The sequence below is a fragment of the Heptranchias perlo genome, unplaced genomic scaffold (assembly GCF_035084215.1).
Source record: "Heptranchias perlo isolate sHepPer1 unplaced genomic scaffold, sHepPer1.hap1 HAP1_SCAFFOLD_1670, whole genome shotgun sequence".
In the NCBI taxonomy this organism is placed as follows: Eukaryota; Metazoa; Chordata; class Chondrichthyes; order Hexanchiformes; family Hexanchidae; genus Heptranchias; species Heptranchias perlo.
In genome coordinates this window covers 11,439-30,042 of record NW_027138937.1, presented here as the reverse complement: position 1 = coordinate 30,042, position 18,604 = coordinate 11,439, and the positions used below count along the sequence as shown (strand labels likewise).

At 52.5% G+C, this 18,604-nt stretch overlaps 1 long non-coding RNA gene across 1 annotated transcript; it reads left to right on the top strand.

Annotated features, from left to right (window-relative positions):
- The first annotated feature begins 1,305 nt into the window (after positions 1–1,305).
- On the top strand, positions 1,306–17,641 carry LOC137309534 (uncharacterized). Its single transcript, XR_010959877.1, has 4 exons — positions 1,306–1,355; positions 7,269–7,313; positions 14,005–14,058; positions 17,594–17,641. It is a non-coding gene; the product is annotated as an uncharacterized lncRNA (long non-coding RNA).
- Positions 17,642–18,604: the final 963 nt, after the last annotated feature.

Sequence of the window (18,604 nt, the reverse complement as noted above, 5' to 3'; positions counted from 1 at the left end):
TAATAGTAACGCGGGAGAACCCTGTGGGATTGGCCCATGTAATGGGTTAGACATTGGTCCCCTGCCTTCCCGCCCAGCCCAGCCCCCGGGCCGATGGGACCCAAGTCTCACCCGTATCTGCTCATCACAGTCACCTCGTCCAGCACGTGCACAAAACTGGCTCTAATCCAGCACTCAATTGGCAACCTCACTCCAAGGGCCCTGGGCAGCAGGGGGCGGGAGATAGGAAAAGGTCACCCTGGTGCAGTAAGGCCAATCTTTACAGGTTGAAGCTGAGGCACATTGGTTAGGCAGAATAGAGGGAGCTTTACTCTGTATCTAACCCGTGCTGTACTTGCCCTGGGAGTGTTTGATGGGACAGTGTAGAGGGAGCTTTACTCTGTATCTAACCCGTGCTGTACTTGCCCTGGGAGTGTTTGATGGGACAGCGTGGAGGGAGCTTTACTCTGTATCTAACCTGTGCTGTTCCTGTTGTGGGAGTCTTTGATGGGACAGTGTAGAGGGAGCTTAACTCTGTATCTAACCCGTGCTGTACTTGCCCTGGGAGTGTTTGATGGGACAGTGTAGAGGGAGCTTTACTCTGTATCTAACCCGTGCTGTACCTGCCCTGGGAGTGTTTGATGGGACAGTGTAGAGGGAGCTTTACTCTGTGTCTAACCCATGCTGTAGGTAATAGTGTTTGATGGGACAGTGCAGGTGTGAAAGGGATACTGATCCATTCCTGGCACTGACATCATTCGCCTTGACAAAAAGCCACTCATATATATAAAGAAAAATGTAAGACCTTATGAAAGGAAGCAATGCATTGGGATTGGGGTTGGGTTTGGAGGGGTTGTGTTGGGTTGGGAGAGTTTGGGGTTGGGATGGGTTGGGTTTGGGATGTGATGGGTTGGGAGGGATTGAAAGGGGTTGGGTTGGGTTTAGAGGGGTTGGGTTGGGAGAGTTTGGGGATGGGATGGGTTGGGTTTGGGATGTGATGTGATGGGTTGGGAGGGATTGAAAGGGGTTGGGTTGGGTTTAGAGGGGTTGGGTTGGGAGAGTTTGGGGATGGGATGGGTTGGGTTTGGGATATGATGGGTTGGGAGCTGTTGAGGTACCATCCCCTGGGGTCTACCTGGAGCTGATGCAATTGGCGATGCTCACTCGCTTTTGCTTAGTGCTCAGTACTCCTGAGGCTGATTGCCCGTGGACGGATACCTCTGTCGGGGAACTGGTGCTGGTGCCATGAGCCGCAGAGAGCTCTGCCCGCGCTCTACAATTCCTATAATCACTCCGGCCCTTTCTAATTACAGCTCATTACCCGATGTTGGAGGATGATGGGATTATTGAAATTATCAGAGATAAGCGAGCAGCAGGTAAGTAAAGCCGACAGCTGTTTTCCCACGTACCAGGGTTGGCAGCCGCTGGGGGGCTTCTACAAGTGGCTGCCCATCGAGGGTGGTTGTTCAGTTCTGGGCCCTGCACCTGAGGGAGGATATATTGGCCTTAGAGGGGGTGCAGCGCAGATTCACCAGAATGATAGTGGGGCTAAAAGGGTTAAATTACAAGGACAGGTTGCACAGACTGGGCTTGTATTCCCTCGAGTGTAGTAGATTAAGGGGTGATCTAATCTAGGTGTTTAAGATGATTACAGGATTTGCTAGGGTAGATAGAGAGAAACTATTTCCTCTGGTGGGGGGAGTCCAGAACAAGGGGGCAGAACCTTAAAATTAGAGCCAGGCCGTTCAGGAGTGATGTCAGGAAGCACTTCTTAGTATCATAGTAGGTACAGCACAGGAGGAGGCCTTTCGGCCCATCGTGTCTGTGCCAGCTCTTTGAAAGAGCTGTCCAATTAGTCTCATTCCCCTGCTCTTTTCCCATAGCCCTGTACATTTTCTTTTGAAAGTTACTTTTGAATCTGCTTCCACCGCCCTTTCAGGCAGCGCATTCCAGATCATAACAACTCGCTGCGTAAAAAAATGTTTCCTCATGTCGCCTCTGGCTCTTTTGCCAATCGCCTTAAATCCGTGTCCTCTGGTTACCGATCATTTGGCCACTGGAAACAGTTTCTCCTTATTTACTCTGTCAAAACCCCTCATGATTTTGAACACCTCGATCAAATCTCCCCTTAACCTTCTCTGTTCTAAGGAGAACAATCCCAGCTTCTCCAGTCTTTCCACATAACTGAATTCCCTCATCCCCGGGACCATTCTAGTAAATCTCTTCTGCACCCTCTCCATGGCCTTGACATCCTTCCTAAAGTGCGGTGCCCAGAATTGGACACAATACTCCAGCTGAGGCCTAACCAGTGATTTATAAAGGGTTTATCATAACTTCCTTGCTTTTGTACTCTATGCCTCTATTAATGAATGTAAGGAATCTTACAACACCAGGTTATAGTCCAACAGTTTTATTTGAAAATCACAAGCTTTCGGAGCTTACTTCCTTCGTCAGGTGAGTGAAGGAGGAAAGCTCCGAAAGCTTGTGATTTTCAAATAAAACTGTTGGACTATAACCTGGTGTTGTCAGATTCCTTACATTTGTCCACCCTAGTCCATCACCGGCATCTCCACATCATGTCTATTAATGAAGGCCAGGATCCCATATGCTTTTTTAACAGCCTTCCCCAACTTGTACGTACACCCCCAGGTCTCTCTGTTGCTGCACCCCCTTTAAAATTGTACCATTTAGTTTATATTGTCTCTCCTCATTCTTCCTACCAAAATGTATCACTTCACGCTTCTCTGCGTTAAATTTCATCTGCCGCGTGTCTGCCCGTTTCACAGCCTGCCTATGTCCTCCTGAAGTCTGTTGCTATCCTCCTCACTGTTGACTACATTTCTGAGTTTCGTGTCATCTGCAAACTTTGAAATTATACCTTCTATACCCAGGTCATTAATATATATCAAAAAGAGCAGTGGTCCTAATACTGACCCCTGGGGAACCCCACTGTATACTTCCCTCCAGTCTGAAAAACAACCGTTCAGCACTACGCTCTGCTTTCTGTCCCTTCGCCAATGTTGTATCCACACTGCCACTGTCCCTTTAATCCCATGGGCTTTAATTTTGCTAACAAGTCGATTATGTGGTACTTTATCAAATGCCGTTTTGAAAGTCCATATACACAACATCAACCGCACTCCCCTCATCAACCCTCTCCGTTACTTCATCAAAGAACTCAATCAAGTTAATCAAATGCGATTTTCCCTTAACAAATCCATGCTGACTTTCATTTATTAGCTTCTCCAAGTGCCAATTAATTTTGTCCCGGATTATTGTCTCTCAAAGTTTCCTCACCACCGACATTAGGCTGACTGGCCTGTAATTGCCAGGTTTATCCCTCTCCCCTTTATCAGAGTGTATTATCTGCATACCTATGGAACACAGTGGTCTCTGTGTTCTCAAGGGATATGTATTTAAGTTGATGACTGACATAACTGTGAACTATGAAGCAGAAAGCATCCATTGAAAAAAGCCAGTTAGTCTTTAAACTTTGGCATTATCTCCAAACATGAGGCATTTCAATACAACCATTGAAGCTCCTATGCCAATCTAATGCCACAACAATAAATAATGAAGCGAGGGAACTTCCAGCAAATAATCAACCTTCCCAAGGTGATGCCTCATTAATTTGAAATATCAGTCTGCGAGTGTATCACACAAAAGGGAGTGGAAATCTGGAACTACAAAAGGGAGTGGAAATCTGGAACTCTCTCCCCCCAAGAAGTTGTTGAGGCTGGGGGTCAATTGAAAATTTCAAAACTGAGATTGATCGATTTTTGTTGGGTGAGGGGATTAAGGGTCACAGAACCAAGGCGGGTAAATGCAGTTAAGATACAGATCAGCCGTGATCTAATTGAATGGCGGAACAGGCTAGAGGGGCTGAATGGCCTCCTCCTGTTCCCACGTCCCTAAGGTGATGAGGGGGCAAAGGAAACTTTGCCGGCGATCCTGTTTAATCTGTGCTGCGTACAGGCGTCAGACGGTGAAAGACCAGCTGGTCTAGCCTGTCCCACACAGTATCACATCAAGCCCGTCTTCGCCCCCCACCCGCTCCAGGTGCCATGTAAACCCCTGGAAGAGGTGGAAAACCAAATCAAAAAAGCCCACAGCCAATTCAGGGGGAGAAATTTGCAAAATTCCTCTCCGATCCCTCTAGGCGATGGGAACTAGTCCAAGAGACCACATTGACCATGCTTTACACTGAGTGTGCCTTTCTATGTTGAAAAAACACGTGGAACAGAAACTCCTGCCTGAAAATACAACACACGACGATAATGGAGACTGCCTGTCATTGCACCCTGCTCCCAGTGAAGGCCCTGCAGCACCACTGCTGGCTGGAGGGTGTAATTGCAGTGTGACAAGTTTACATAGGCTCTTTCCATTCTAAATGTGGACCTTGGAATTTATAATGGGAATATATGAAAATATGGGGGTAGATTTTGGCTTTGAGAATCAGCCGCCCGTTTTATACCTCTCCCGATTTTTGAAGTCAACGGAAATGAAGATCAGGAGAGATGTAAAACGTGCTGCTGATTCTCCATCACCCGTTTTACACGATTGCCTAAATTCACCATCTACGCCAAGGACAGAATGTAGGTCTTTAAAAGGGCTGAATTGCATCTGCAGTCTCTGGTCCAGTTATTCAGCCTGCCCTCTAACCTCGCTTCACCCGAAGCCCGCACTCCCTGTGTCCGATGCATCCCGCTTTCCCAGGACATGGAATGCAATTCATGCTCCCGTCACTGGCGCCCAGGAGATCGCGCTGCGGGCCTGGCTGATCAAGGATGTCCCATGAAGGGTGTTCGGCTTCTTTCTGTGTTGCTGCCACTTTGGTTTTCACAGGCACTTGTGGCAATCGCTGGGCTGCTTTCCATTTCTTCTGGTGCAGCTCAATTCTGGCCGCCAATAGGGTTTCCAGATACATCTGATCTCCTTGGAAGAGGAGGAGAAATCGAGGGCCCCCGGGGTGTTGTGTGTCCATCGATACCATCACATACACCCCCAGAATGGAAGAACTTGCATTTATAAACCCCACCAAATCGTTTTACAGCCAATGAATTACTTTTGATGTGTCGTCACTGTTGTAACATAAGGAAACACGGTAGCCAGTTTTGCGCACAGCAAGATCCCACAAACAGCAATGTGATAATGACCAGATCATCTGTTTTTTTAGTGATGCTGATTGAGGGATAAATATTGGCCCAGGACACCGGGGAGAACTCCCCTGCTCCTCTCCGAAATAGTGGGATCTTTTAAGTCCACCTGAGAGGTCAGACGGGGCCTCGGTTTAACGCCCCTTTAGTAGCCTCGCAATCACGGGATGTCCTGCTTTAAGTGTAGCCGGCAATGGCTGGCAGAGTCTGATTGGCTGCACCCAACAAGATGCCACCAATCAAATGCTGAGTTGATGATTCATCTCGGCCTCCTCCCGATATCCCCACCATCACGGAAGCCAGTCTCCAGCCAATTCGATTCACTCCACGTGATATCAAGAAACGGCTGAGTACACTGGATACAGCAAAGGCTATGGGCCCCGACAACATCCCGGCTGTAGTGCTGAAGACTTGTGCTCCAGAACTAGCCGCGCCTCTAGCCAAACTATTCCAGTACAAATACAACACTGGCATCTACCTGACAATGTGGAAAATTGCCAGTGCTATCAAGTGGCACTTACTCACCAATAACCTGCTCACCGATGCTCAGTTTGGGTTCCACCAGAACCACTCGGCTCCAGACCTCATTACAACCTTGGTCCAAACATGGACAAAAGAGCTGAATTCCAGAGGTGAGGTGAGTGTGACTGCCCTTGACATCAAGGCAGCATTTGACCGAGTGTGGCACCAAGGAGCCCGAGTAAAATTGAAGTCAATGGGAAACAGGGAAAACTCTCCAGTGGCTGGAGTCATACCTAGCACAAAGGAAGATGGTAGTGGTTGTTGGAGGCCAATCATCTCAGCCCCAGGACATTGCTGCAGGAGTTCCTCAGGGCAGTGTCCTAGGCTCAACCATCTTCAGCTGCTTCATCAATGACCTTCCCTCCATCATAAGGTCAAAAATGGGGATGTTCACTGATGATTGCACAGTGTTCAGTTCCATTCGCAGCCCCTCAGATAATGAAGTAGTCCAAGCCCGCATGCAGCAAGACCTGGACAACATCCAGGCTTGGGCTGATAAGTGGCAAGTAACATTCACACCAGACAAGTGCCAGGCAATGACCATCTCCAACAAGAGAGAGTCTAACCACCTCCCCTTGACATTCAACAGCATTACCATCACCGAATCCCCCACCATCAACATCCTGGGGGTCACCATTGACCAGAAACTGAACTGGACCAGCCATATAAATACTGTGGCTACAAGAGCAGGTCAGAGGCTGGGTATTCTGCGGCGAGTGACTCACCTCCTGACTCCCCAAAGCCTTTCCACCATCGACAAGGCACAAGTCAGGAGTGTGATGGAATACTCTCCACTTGCCTGGGTGAGTGCAGCTCCAACAACACTCAAGAAGCTCAACACCATCCAGGATAAAGCAGCCCGCTCGATCGGCAGCTCATCCACCACCCTAAACATTCACTCCCTTCACCACCGGCGCACCGTGGCTGCAGTGTGTACCATCCACATGATGCACTGCAGCAACTCGCCAAGGCTTCTTCAACAGCACCTCCCAGACCCGCGACCTCTACCACCTAGAAAGACAAGGGCAGCAGGCACATGGGAACAACACCACCTGCACGTTCCCCTCCAAGTCACACACCATCCCGACTTGGAAATATATCGCCGTTCCTTCATCGTCGCTGGGTCAAAATCCTGGAACTCCCTTCCTAACAGCACTGTGGGAGAACCGTCACCACACGGACTGCAGCGGTTCAAGAAGGCGGCTCACCACCACCTTCTCGAGGGCAATTAGGGATGGGCAATAAATGCCGGCCTTGCCAGCGACGCCCACATCCCGAGAATGCATTTTTAAAAAATCTTCCATGCTGGAGCAGGGAGAAGCAACAGTGATCCCACCCCCTCACCGCCCACTGGAAACTACACGTGGACCCACAGCGAGCGAGGGCAGGATATGCCCACCCTGGTTAAATAGGCTGCTGACGCTCACTGCTTTTGCTCACGACTGGAATGGCTGTTCTGGGTAAGGCGCCGAAAGGGGAGAGCAGGTGCCCAGGTCAAGACTTCCAAGGACAAGAGGGTAAGGCCGAGGGGCTCAGTTTGCATTTTCGGTTTTTGAAGTTGAATGGTTGGTTTAATGTAACAGTTTAATCCTGTTGTCCCTGTTTAAACAGAGCATGCTGTGATGTTCCGGCCAGTCCAAGAGCTCGCCAGCACCAGTAGGTATCCGAGCGGAGAGATCTTTTTTGGAAAAAAAATAAAAAGGCACCTGTGAGGGAAACCCGGAACAGGGCCAGCGGTGGGGAGGGGGGCCCAGAAGAAGCTTGTCACAGCTAGCCCGAGCACCCCCAGCCTCTGCCCAGACACCCCCGCCGCAAATTGCGCGTGGTCTGGATCTCGGGTGAGCTCAAGCTCGGCTGTGTGATGCCCCTGCAGTCAAATAGCCTGCCAGCACTCACCGTCTCGGCTCAATTGGATGAGGTAGCAGTCAGTGAGTAGGGTGAGGGCAGGATGGGTTGGCCTGCGATGCAACTTACAGTCGAATAGTCAGTTCGCATTCCAAGGCTCGCGCATGCCCACTTGGGGGAAAGGGCTGCGGGGCAGCTGTAGGAGAGGAAGATGTCTATCCACAGCGGGTACGTCCTCGGTAAAAGCTGTTTCCTCCATAAGCCGACCAGCACCAGTGCAGTACAGAGGGGGGGAGGGGCTGCAATGCTCAGGGTGAGACCAATTTCCTTATCTAGGAGAAGAGCTGGGGGGTGGGTGAGGGGTGGTTGGAGGAACTTAGAATGTGAGGTACCTTGGAGTGAGACACATGGAGAATAATAAATACCTGCAGCAATGGACACGGAGATCAAATAAGAGTTGGTGGAAACAGTTACTGTGGTGCTGGGTTCTGTCTGGTTGCTGCGGTGCTGCGTGTTCCCTGGTTCCCTGGTTGCTGCGTGTTCCCTGGTTGCTGCATGTTCCCTGGTTGCTGCGGTGCTGCGTGTTCTCGCGGTGCTGCGTGTTCCCTGGTTGCTGCGGTGCTGCGTGTTCCCTGGTTGCTGCGGTGCTGCGTGTTCCCTGGTTGCTGCGGTGCTGCGTGTTCCCTGGTTGCTGCGGTGCTGCGTGTTCCCTGGTTGCTGCGGTGCTGCGTGTTCCCTGGTTGCTGCGGTGCAGCGTGTTCCCTGGTTGCTGCGGTGCAGCGTGTTCCCTGGTTGCTGCGGTGCTGCGTGTTCCCTGGTTGCTGCGGTGCTGCGTGTTCCCTGGTTGCTGCGGTGCTGCGTGTTCCCTGGTTGCTGCGGTGCTGCGTGTTCCCTGGTTGCTGCGGTGCTGCGTGTTCCCTGGTTGCTGCGGTGCTGCGTGTTCCCTGGTTGCTGCGGTGCTGCGTGTTCCCTGGTTGCTGCGGTGCTGCGTGTTCCCTGGTTGCTGCGGTGCTGCGTGTTCCCTGGTTGCTGCGGTGCTGCGTGTTCCCTGGTTGCTGCGGTGCTGCGTGTTCCCTGGTTGCTGCGGTGCTGCGTGTTCCCTGGTTGCTGCGGTGCTGCGTGTTCCCTGGTTGCTGCGGTGCTGAGTGTTCCCTGGTTGCTGCGGTGCTGCGTGTTCCCTGGTTGCTGCGGTGCTGCGTGTTCCCTGGTTGCTGCGGTGCTGCGTGTTCCCTGGTTGCTGCGGTGCTGCGTGTTCCCTGGTTGCTGCGGTGCTGCGTGTTCCCTGGTTGCTGCGGTGCTGCGTGTTCCCTGGTTGCTGCGGTGCTGCGTGTTCCCTGGGTGCTGCGGTGCTGCGTGTTCTCTGGGTGCTGCGTGTTCTCAGAACATAAGAAACAGGAGCAGGAGTAGGCTTTACGGCCGTTCAGTCAGATCTTCTACCTCAATCACGGCTGATCTTCAACCTCAACTCCACTTTCCCGCCCTAGTCCCATATCCCTTGATTCCCCTAGAGTTCAAAAATCAATCGATCTCGGTCTTGAATATATTTAACAACTGAGCATCCACAGCCCTCTGGGGTAGAGAATTCCAAATTCTCTGGTTTGTGCAGCGTTGCCTGGTTTGGCGCAGCGCTGGGCGTTGCCTGGTTTGGCGCAGCGCTGGGCGTTGCCTGGTTTGGCGCAGCGCTGGGCGTTGCCTGGTTTGGCGCAGCGCTGGGCGTTGCCAGGTTTGGCGCAGCGCTGGGCGTTGCCTGGTTTGGCGCAGCGCTGGGCGTTGCCTGGTTTGGCGCAGCGCTGGGCGTTGCCTGGTTTGGCGCAGCGCTGGGCGTTGCCTGGTTTGGCGCAGCGCTGGGCGTTGCCTGGTTTGGCGCAGCGCTGGGCGTTGCCTGGTTTGGCGCAGCGCTGGGCGTTGCCTGGTTTGGCGCAGCGCTGGGCGTTGCCTGGTTTGGCGCAGCACGGGTCACCGACCTGGATAGACAGGGATAATATCTGCTCTCAGCAGCCTGAGTGCGGAAGTGTTTAGAAGGGAGAAGGTGACAATAGGGAGATATTCCTTGCAGCAGCTCCCCATATCTAAGATATAGAAACACTGACATAGTCTACAGCACAGAGACAGGCCATTCGGCCCAACGGGTCCATGCCGGTGTTTATGCTCCCACCCTACATCATCTCACCCTATCAGCATAACCTTCTATTCCTTTCTCCCTCATGTACTTGTCTAGCTTCCCCTTAAATATTGGGCCCATACATATAACGGTGTGTCTATATCCTGTCTGTATAGTGTGTCTGTGATTCAATGAGCACCTGCTCTCACTCTCTCTGTCTCCTGTTTCACTTTCACCTACTGCAGCTTCTGACTACCAGTAACAAAGCAGGCAGTCCCACTGCTGGTACATCCTCAATTTCTATGCTGTATTTTTTTCTTACCAATTCACCCCTTCCCCACCTGTCACCTGAAGACCCTGGAGGCTGGGGGTCAGTAGAAGTTTTTATGGCTGTGATCGATAGATTTTTTTTTGTTGGTTAAGGAGAGAGGTACGGAGCTAAGGAAGGTAAACGGAGTCAAGGCGCAGATCGCCCATGATCTAAAAGAGTGGCGGAACTGGCCCGAGAGGCTGAACGGCCTCCTCCTGTTCCTGTGTAACAGGCCCGAGGGGCTGAGTGGCCTCCTCCTGTTCCTTGCTGGGGCATAGATCCATCGGAGCTGGTCATTCTCGGCCACGTCGTGTGTGTGAGCTCAGACCAGCGAGTGTCGACCTGAATCGCGGCCCAGTCCAACGCTGCTCACACCCGACGTCTACAAGCGCAGTGGACTGGGATCCTCCACGGGAACCCCGGCCAATTGGATTTCCTCCCCACCCCCAAAATTAGGGACGCTGAGGTGAATAGGAGAGCGCCAGCCCCCCAGCCGCCCCCTCCCCCGGCCTCCCCGCCCCCTCCCCCGGCCTCCCCAGCCGCCCCCAGCCTCGGCTGAGATCAGCAAATTCCTCCACTGTTGTTTTCATTACGCATCTCTCAAAAGTTCCCAGGCCTTCTCCGCAGTCTGTCTCTCCTGCTTGTTTCTCACTATTTCATCTCCGCCTAGCTCGAAGTCGGCAGACTGTTCGACTGGGGCAGCATCATGTCGGGTGTGAGCTGTGGGAATGGCTGGATTAACCTTCCTGCCGCTTGCCCAGCTCACACCCGCTGATTCCCTGCACCTTGCAGTCCCCTAGGTTTCGGTAAGTGGCGTGTGACCTCACCTTATCGGGTCTCTGTGCCTCAGGCCCTGGCTCATCGGCCTTTTCCTGCCCGCACCAGTCTAGTTCCCTGCGTTCTATGTCTGTCTGGCCGAAAGTCTGCTGAACTGACTGTCTGTCTGTCTGTCTGTCACTATATATATCTATCTATCTATCTGTATGTGTGTGTCTGTCTGCCTATTTACAATCAGTCTGTCTACCTGACTTTTTCCCTCAGTCTGCACAAGCCCTGGGTTGAAGGGGAGAGATGAGGAGAAGTTTTTATTTAACTCTAAGTTGTTATGATCTGGAATGACGGTGGGAGCAGATCCAATAATAAGGGAATTGGATAAATACTTGAAAAGGAAAAATTTGCAGGGATACGGGGAAAGAGCAGGGGTGGGGGGAGTGGGACTAATTGGATAGCCCTTTCAAAGAGCTGGCACAGGCATGATGGGCCGAATAGCCTCCTTCTGTGCTGTAAGATTCTATGATTCATTTTAATTAGGCAAGAGCTCCCACGAGTGGGGTGGGTGCACCACCCGGTGTAACCCTGAGCCCCGTCCCCCGCCCTCCGAGTTCAATTCCTGTTCTGTGCTGAGTCATGGATTTCAGTGTCCCTGGGTTAGTGAGGGGAGAGGGGGAAATCCCCCAGGGTTCCTGCCCCCTGATTGCTAACAAGTGACCCCTTCTGAACGCTGGACGCCAGCAGCTGGTTGTGCACAGGATCGGTCTGGCATCAGCCACGATTCTCCCCGTGGTCGAATAGTCTGCCAGCATCCGCTGGGATCCCCGGACCTCTGAGGGGCTGTGAGCTCGTCAGATTTCTGCCCTTTTCTGTCTTTGTTGATTCGTCAATGTTTCATTTGGAAAATTAGTTTTTTTTTTGTTTTTAAAGAAAAACTTACCTTCTTTGGTGAGGATAACCCATTTTATTTTGGCGACTGGGGGAGGTCCCTGGGATTGTGTCGATATTAAGCGTCAGTTTGACTCAGCGGGTCGCACTCCCGCCTCTGAGTCAGTAGGTCGCGGTTTTGAGCCCCCACTCCAGAGACTTGCGCACGTAATCCAGGCCGACACTCCCGGTGCCGGTAATGAGGGAGCGCTGCACTGTCGGAGGTGTCGTCTTTCGGATGAGACGTTAAACCAAGACGCCCTCTCGGGTGGACGTAAAAGATCCCGTGGCCACTATTGGGAGAAGAGCAGGGGCGTTCTCCCCAGTGTCCTGGCTAACATTCACCCCTCAGCCAACATCGGTTATCTGGTCTTCCATTTGCTGTTTGTGGGATCTTGCTGTGCGCAGAACGGCTGCCACATCTGCCCAGGCAACAACAGTGACTGCACTTCAGAGGTAATTGACTGATTGTGAAGTGCTGCAGGACGTCCTGACGAAATGCCACATAAAAGCAAGTTAGCTGGGGCGAAAAGGGAGGAGGAGAAAGTCGAATGAACAGGATATTAATTTGGGGATTAAGGGAGAATATTAACGAGAGTCTAGAACTAGGGGGTCATAGTCTCAAGATAAGGGGTCAGCCATTTAGGACCGAGATGAGGAAAAATGTCTTCGCTCAGAGGTTTGTGAATCTTTGGAGTTCTCTACCCCAGGGGGCTGTGGATGCTACGAGATCGCGAGATTTTTGGACACCAAGGGAATCAAGGGATACAGGGATCGGGCAGGAAAGTGGAGTTGAGGTCAAAGATCAGCCATGATCGGATTGAATGGCAGAGCAGGTTGGAGGGGCCGAATGGCCTCCTCCTGCTCCCGTTTCTTTATGTTCTTAATCCTGTCTTACTGTTTCAGCAGGCTCGCCAGCCAGGCAGATCAGCACCACCAGTAAGTGTCGGCAGAACGGACAAACCCCTGCTTTGAGAGGGTTCGCTGTCGGGAAGAGCTCCCGATCCTGTGAATTCTGTCTCATCATCGCTGCTCCCATTTCAGGGGTGTGAACGAGGCGCGATGCTGGTAGATTCAGCAGCGGGGAGAAATTGGCGTTCGGATTATGATGAAGATTTTACAGCGACTAGAAGTTGTCATTTTCTGGGGTCAGGGCAGTGTCGCGTGTGAGGGTCGGCAGGCCAGGGGTTGAGTTATGTAAATGCACGGTTCACTGGCCTGGTGAGTCAGTGGGCCATCTAGTGTGGTACTGAGAGCTACCACTGACCAGGGTAGGCTTTGAGTCCGGTCCCTATAGCTGACAGGGATCAGGGAATGTTTATGCAGAACTTGTGTCCAATTCTGGGCATCACACTTTGGGAAGGACGTCAAGGTCCTTGGAGAGGGTACAGAGGAGATTTATTACGTAGAATGTACAGCACAGAAACAGGCCATTCGGCCCATCTGGTCCGTGCCGGTGTTTATGCTCCACATGAGCCTCCTCCCTCCCTACTTCATCTCACCCCATCAGCATATCCTTCTATTCCTTTCTCCCTCATGTGTTTATCGAGCTTCTCCTTAAATCCATCTACACTATTCACCTCAACCACTCCTTGTGGGAGCGAGTTCCACATTCTCACCACTCTCTGGGTAAAGAAGTTTCTCCTGAATTCCCGATTGGATTTATTAGTGACGATCTTATATTTATGACCCCTAGTTCTGGTCTCCCCCACAAGTGGAAACATCTTCTCTATGTCTACCCTATCAAACCCTTTCATAATCTTAAAGACCTCTATCAGGTCACCCCTCAGTCTTTTTTCTAGAGAAAAGAGCCCCAGCCTGTTCAATCTTTCCTGAATTTACTAGAATGGTGCCAGGGATGAGGGACTTCAGTTACATGGAGAGACTGGAGGAGCTGGGATTGTTCTCCTTAGAGCAGAGGTTAAGGAGAGATTTAATAGAGAGTAAATTATGAAGGGTTTTGATAGGGTTTCCAGTGGCAGGAGGGTCGGTAACCAGAGGACACAGACTTAGGGTAATTGGTAAAAGAACCAGAGAGGAGATTAGAATTATTTTACGCAGCGAGTTGTTCTGATCTGGAATGCGTTGCCTGAAAGGGCGGTGGAAGCAGATTCAATAATAACTTTCAAAAGGGAATTGGATAAATACTTGAAAAGGAAAAATTTGCAGGACTATGGGGAAAGAGCAGGGGGAGTGGGACTAATCGAATAGCTCTTTCAAAGAGCCGGCACAGGCACGATGGGCCGAATGGCCTCCCTCTGTTTGCTGTATAGTTCTATGAGCTTTCTCTCGGGAGGTTTGATGGGTGGGGAGGGAAGGGGTGGGTTGATTGCACGTGGTCCGTGGACGGTGTGGGATTAATGGCCTTTTTTTTGTCACATCCTTCTTTCCAGCCCATCGCCCCTTCCGGAAGGGCTTTCCGCAAGCTTACAGACACCGCCGTTCAGGTACTTTAACCGCGACTGGCTCGCCCTTCTGTCTGCCGTCTGTGAGCCACGTGTCCCCTTCCTCAACCCTCTCCTGCTCGTCTATCCGTTCTCTGTCAGCCTCGCCAACAATGTGATGTTTTAAAAGCCGATCGCGGTGCGATATTTCAGAGCCTCCTCCTCCTCCCCCTCCTCCTCCTCCTCCTCCCCCCCCCTCCGATGACCTGAATGAGTAAATGCATCGCCTAGTGTGATACTGAGGGCACACAGACCAGGAAGCTCCCCGGGGTTTGACCTCCTAGATTGCGCTGATATCAGCTGGGTGAGGTGGTACTGGTGCTGCAGTTGGCCTTGGCATCCCTGGGGGGGGGGGGGGCGGGGGAAGGGGGCGGAGGGAGAAAAGTAATCAGCCAAAGGTTCCCCCCCCCCCCCCCCCCCCCCCGCCCTTCCTGATCAGTTAACCACCACCAACCCCCTGCTGGAACAGTGTTTGTGGGTGAGGACCAGATCAGGCTCGGCTGCGATGCTCCCACGGTCGAACAGCCCGCCTACACACTCTGTTCACAGGTGAAGAATAGCCACTTGGGCTGAGGCACCAGAGGGTAGGTGCTGCCCATTCAGTGGGTGTCCATGCAACAGAAAGGACAGTTCTGCTTGTAATCAGAGTGTGGAGAACGGGTCTGGGCATCAAAAGGTTTAATTCTATCCTTAGGTTTGAGCTGAAGACTTTGCTTTATTCATTATTTAATTCTGTTCTCCCTCTGCAAACAGGGCCCTCTCCATCCAACAAGCCATACCTTAAAGAATTCATCACTTCTCGTAAGTGTCACCCAACTGGATAAGCTTCGATTAAGGCGGCGAGTAGCTGGGGGTGCGCACAGACCACGGAGAGGGGTCTCGGGCTCCATCCCCAGTCTGAGCCCAGTTAGCCCATCTCGGCCCGATCAGTGGTGAAAGGGGGGCTGCAGTTGGCTGGATTGGAGAAGAGTAAAATTCTCCAGTGTTCCCGACTCCCCATTGATACCCAGCGCCCACAATCCCCCCCACCCCACTAGCTGGTGAGTGCGTGCGTGCGCACGTGTGCAGACAGTTTGGTAAGGACACGATCGGGTTGGGCGATGACGCCCTCCGCGGCCAAATAGCCTGGCACTGCTCCACTCTCTCACTTGGCTGGGGTAACCCGGAGTGGAGGGTGGGCAGCTGGAAACCCCCCCCCCCATAGCGGGAGTCAAGAGAAGAGAAACTGTTAGGAGACGCCCCCCCCCAACCTCTCCCAAATCCACATGCTTTTCGAGAGACCCTCTGACTCCTGCTGACACCCGGGACCGAACCGGTGCAAACATCTCGCCGAGCGTCTTCGCCGGCTCCTGATTCCCGCCCTCCCGGGTTCGGTCGCAGGTCAGCGTTGAGTTTGGCGATTACAGGCCAGGGTGGCAACTGCGATTGGTTTCTCACTGCCCACCCCCCACCCCAGGGAGGGGGGAATGCTTGCTGTCCAGTGGCCCCTTGCTGGGACAGGATTGGGCTCGGCTGCAATATTTCCCCCTCCACGGTCGGATAGGCTGCCTGCACTGACTGCCTCTAGGCTGGCAGGTAAATAAAGACCCCTTGGGTGGGGAACTAGTGACCAGCAGGGTCCTGACAGTCGATCTCTGGCAACACCCCCCCCCCACCCCCCCAGCCAGGTCAGGGTCAGGGTCGAAACAGCTGTTTGGAAAGGGCTCCCTTGTGTGAAAGTTGAGAGGTCAAGGTGCGGACACGCTTGTGATGCTCCCCGTTGTTGAATAGCCGGCTGACTTTCAGCGGCTCGGTGCGCACACGGAGAGTGACCGTTTGAGTGGGGTGCTCCTCTCCGGGCCGGTTACTGTTTGCGGTTTGGTGAACCTTGTACACCAGTCAAAGTCAGCACCTTCGGGAGAGGAGTGGGAGTGGGGGTAATAGACGACAGGAATCGAAATTGCGCTTGGTTAATAAATCTCTCCGATCGTACACCGCCCCCCCCCCCTCAGATACTGGCCTGGTCCAGGGGTCCCACAGTGCAGAAACAAGCCCCCCGGTGCAGTGGGGGAAAGATTGCCTCAAATTTTGCGGGACGTCCATTCTGGGACCTGGCCTTGCATGTGTCTGTCGGGGCCACGTATCCTAAAATTTACATCCAGATTGGCCAACCCAAGGGTCGTGGGCCCTGCCCCTCTTGACGTGCTGGTTACCCCCCCCAAGGCCCCCCTCCCTATCTCAGAGGTACAGAGAGGCAGCAAGTAGTGACCCCAGGACAGGGTTGCCAACCCCTCCAGGATTGGCCTGGAGTCTCCAAAATTTGAAGATTAATCTCCAGGACACTGGGAGCAAAAAAAGCCTCAGGGAGAGAAATCACGTGGGTGTTAAACAAAAAATAGTGCGTTTTTTTCATTTTCTTCGAAGACTTTTGTTTATTGGTTGTAGAAATTTTGGAGATGGGGGAGAAATGGCTGCTCGGCTGACAGTCGAGAATCATCCGATTGGTTAATAAAGAGGCGGCATCGCGAGGGTGGGCGTGTCAGGCGACCAATGGCAGGGGTGTGGGGGCGGGGCTCCACGAAGATGGGCGTGTCGGGCGACCAATGGCGGGGGTGTGGGGGCGGGGCTCCATGAAGATGGGCGTGTCGGGCGACCAATGGCGGGGGTGTGGGGGCGGGGCTCCACGAAGATGGGCGTGTCGGGCGACCAATGGCGGGGGTGTGGGTCCGGGGCTCCGCAAGGATGGGCGTGTCGGGCGACCAATGGCGGGGGTGTGGGGGCGGGGCTCCACGAAGATGGGCGTGTCGGGCGACCAATGGCGGGATCGTGGGGGGCGGAACTATTGGAGGCAAGCGGTCATGTGGTGAAACCTCCAGGAATACGTCCAACCAGAGTTGGTAACACCCCCACCCCAGGAATGGCCTTGGCTTTAACCTCCTTTGGGTAGCAAGGTTCTGAGATGGCGGGGGGCGGGGTGAAGGTGAGTGGAGGGGGTGCGGCCATGATAAACGCTGGACGTCCAATGCAGTACAGCCCCCAACAGCTCAGGTTCTTTGACATGGCGGCTGCGTGTACATACACTGTATCTGTACGTGGGGTCTATAGTGAGGGTTGGAGGTGTCCACGATGTGTAGTCATGGGTTTCTAATGGGTAGTGGTACAATAGGCTGTGGGGGCTCAGTGACTGGTGGCAAGCTATTCAACCACGGGAGCAATGCAGCTGAGTCCCATCCTGTCCTTTAACCCAGCTGTTCACATATGCGATGGGAGGGGAGGGACGCACCGTGTAGCGATTAGGGGCGCGAAGCTTACGACGATTGGTCTCCCGTCCAGCCCCGGCCACACCCAGGACAACGGCACCACCTCCACCACTGACCCAACACAACTCATCGACCCAGGGAACTCCCTGGTCTGTGCGGCTCAGTTCCATAGCAGGCAGTGCGATCGGCCCCAGAGCAGCCCGAACACCTGTGCAGGGAGAGCGCATTCTTATCCTAGGAGTTCAAGTTTGATTCTTTGAGAAATAATTTGACCTGTTTCTATTTTTTTTTTTGCCCAGCGCCTCACATATCGAAGCCATTTATTGAGGAAGAATATGTCACAACGGGTAAGTGTTTGTAATTATTCCTTTCCTGTTATTGTTCTTGGCTCCCCTCTGAGATACGGTTCTGCTGGTCACTTTCCGGCCATTTCTCTACATGTGCACTCTGCGAGGTGATCCCCTAACCCGTCGGAATGTTAACTAATCCGGGTACGTTGCTCATCACCAGATCCAGGATGGAGCAAAAATTCATCTTGTGGCTTTGCTCCTCATCCATAATCTCCAGGAAGGCTCAACACCAGCAGCTCGCAGCTCCTGCCACTCCTACTGCACACACACACCGAGCAGTGGTAGACTGCATTCCTGCTACACGAGCCCGGAAAAAACAAAAACACAATCTCCAATTTAAAAATATTCATCACTATGTCCAAGAGATGAATGGAAGGAGTGAGTTACACGGGGAATAATCGATACCTGGGAGTGAGTTACACGGGCAATAATGGATACCTGGGAGTGAGTTACACGGGCAATAATGGATACCTGGGAGTGAGTTATATGGGGAATAATGGATACCTGGGAGTGAGTTACACGGAGAATAATTGATACCTGGGAGTCAGTTACATTGGCAATAATGGAGATGAGGTAGTGAGTTACTTGGGGAATAATCGATACCTGGGAGTGAGTTACACGGAGAATAATGGATACCTGGGAGTGAGTTATATGGGGAATAATCGATACCTGGGAGTGAGTTACACGGAGAATAATGGATACCTGGGAGTGAGTTACATTGGCAATAATGGATATCTGGGAGTGAGTTACACGGGGAATAATGGATAACTGGGAGTGAGTAACACGGGGAATAATGGATAACTGGGAGTGAGTTACACAGGGAATAATGGATACCTGGGAGTGAGTTACACAGCGAATAATGGATACCTGGGAGTGAGTTACATGGGGAATAATGAATAATGAATAATGAGGTGAGGTGAGAGTGACTGCCCTTGACATCAAGGCAGCATTTGACCGAGT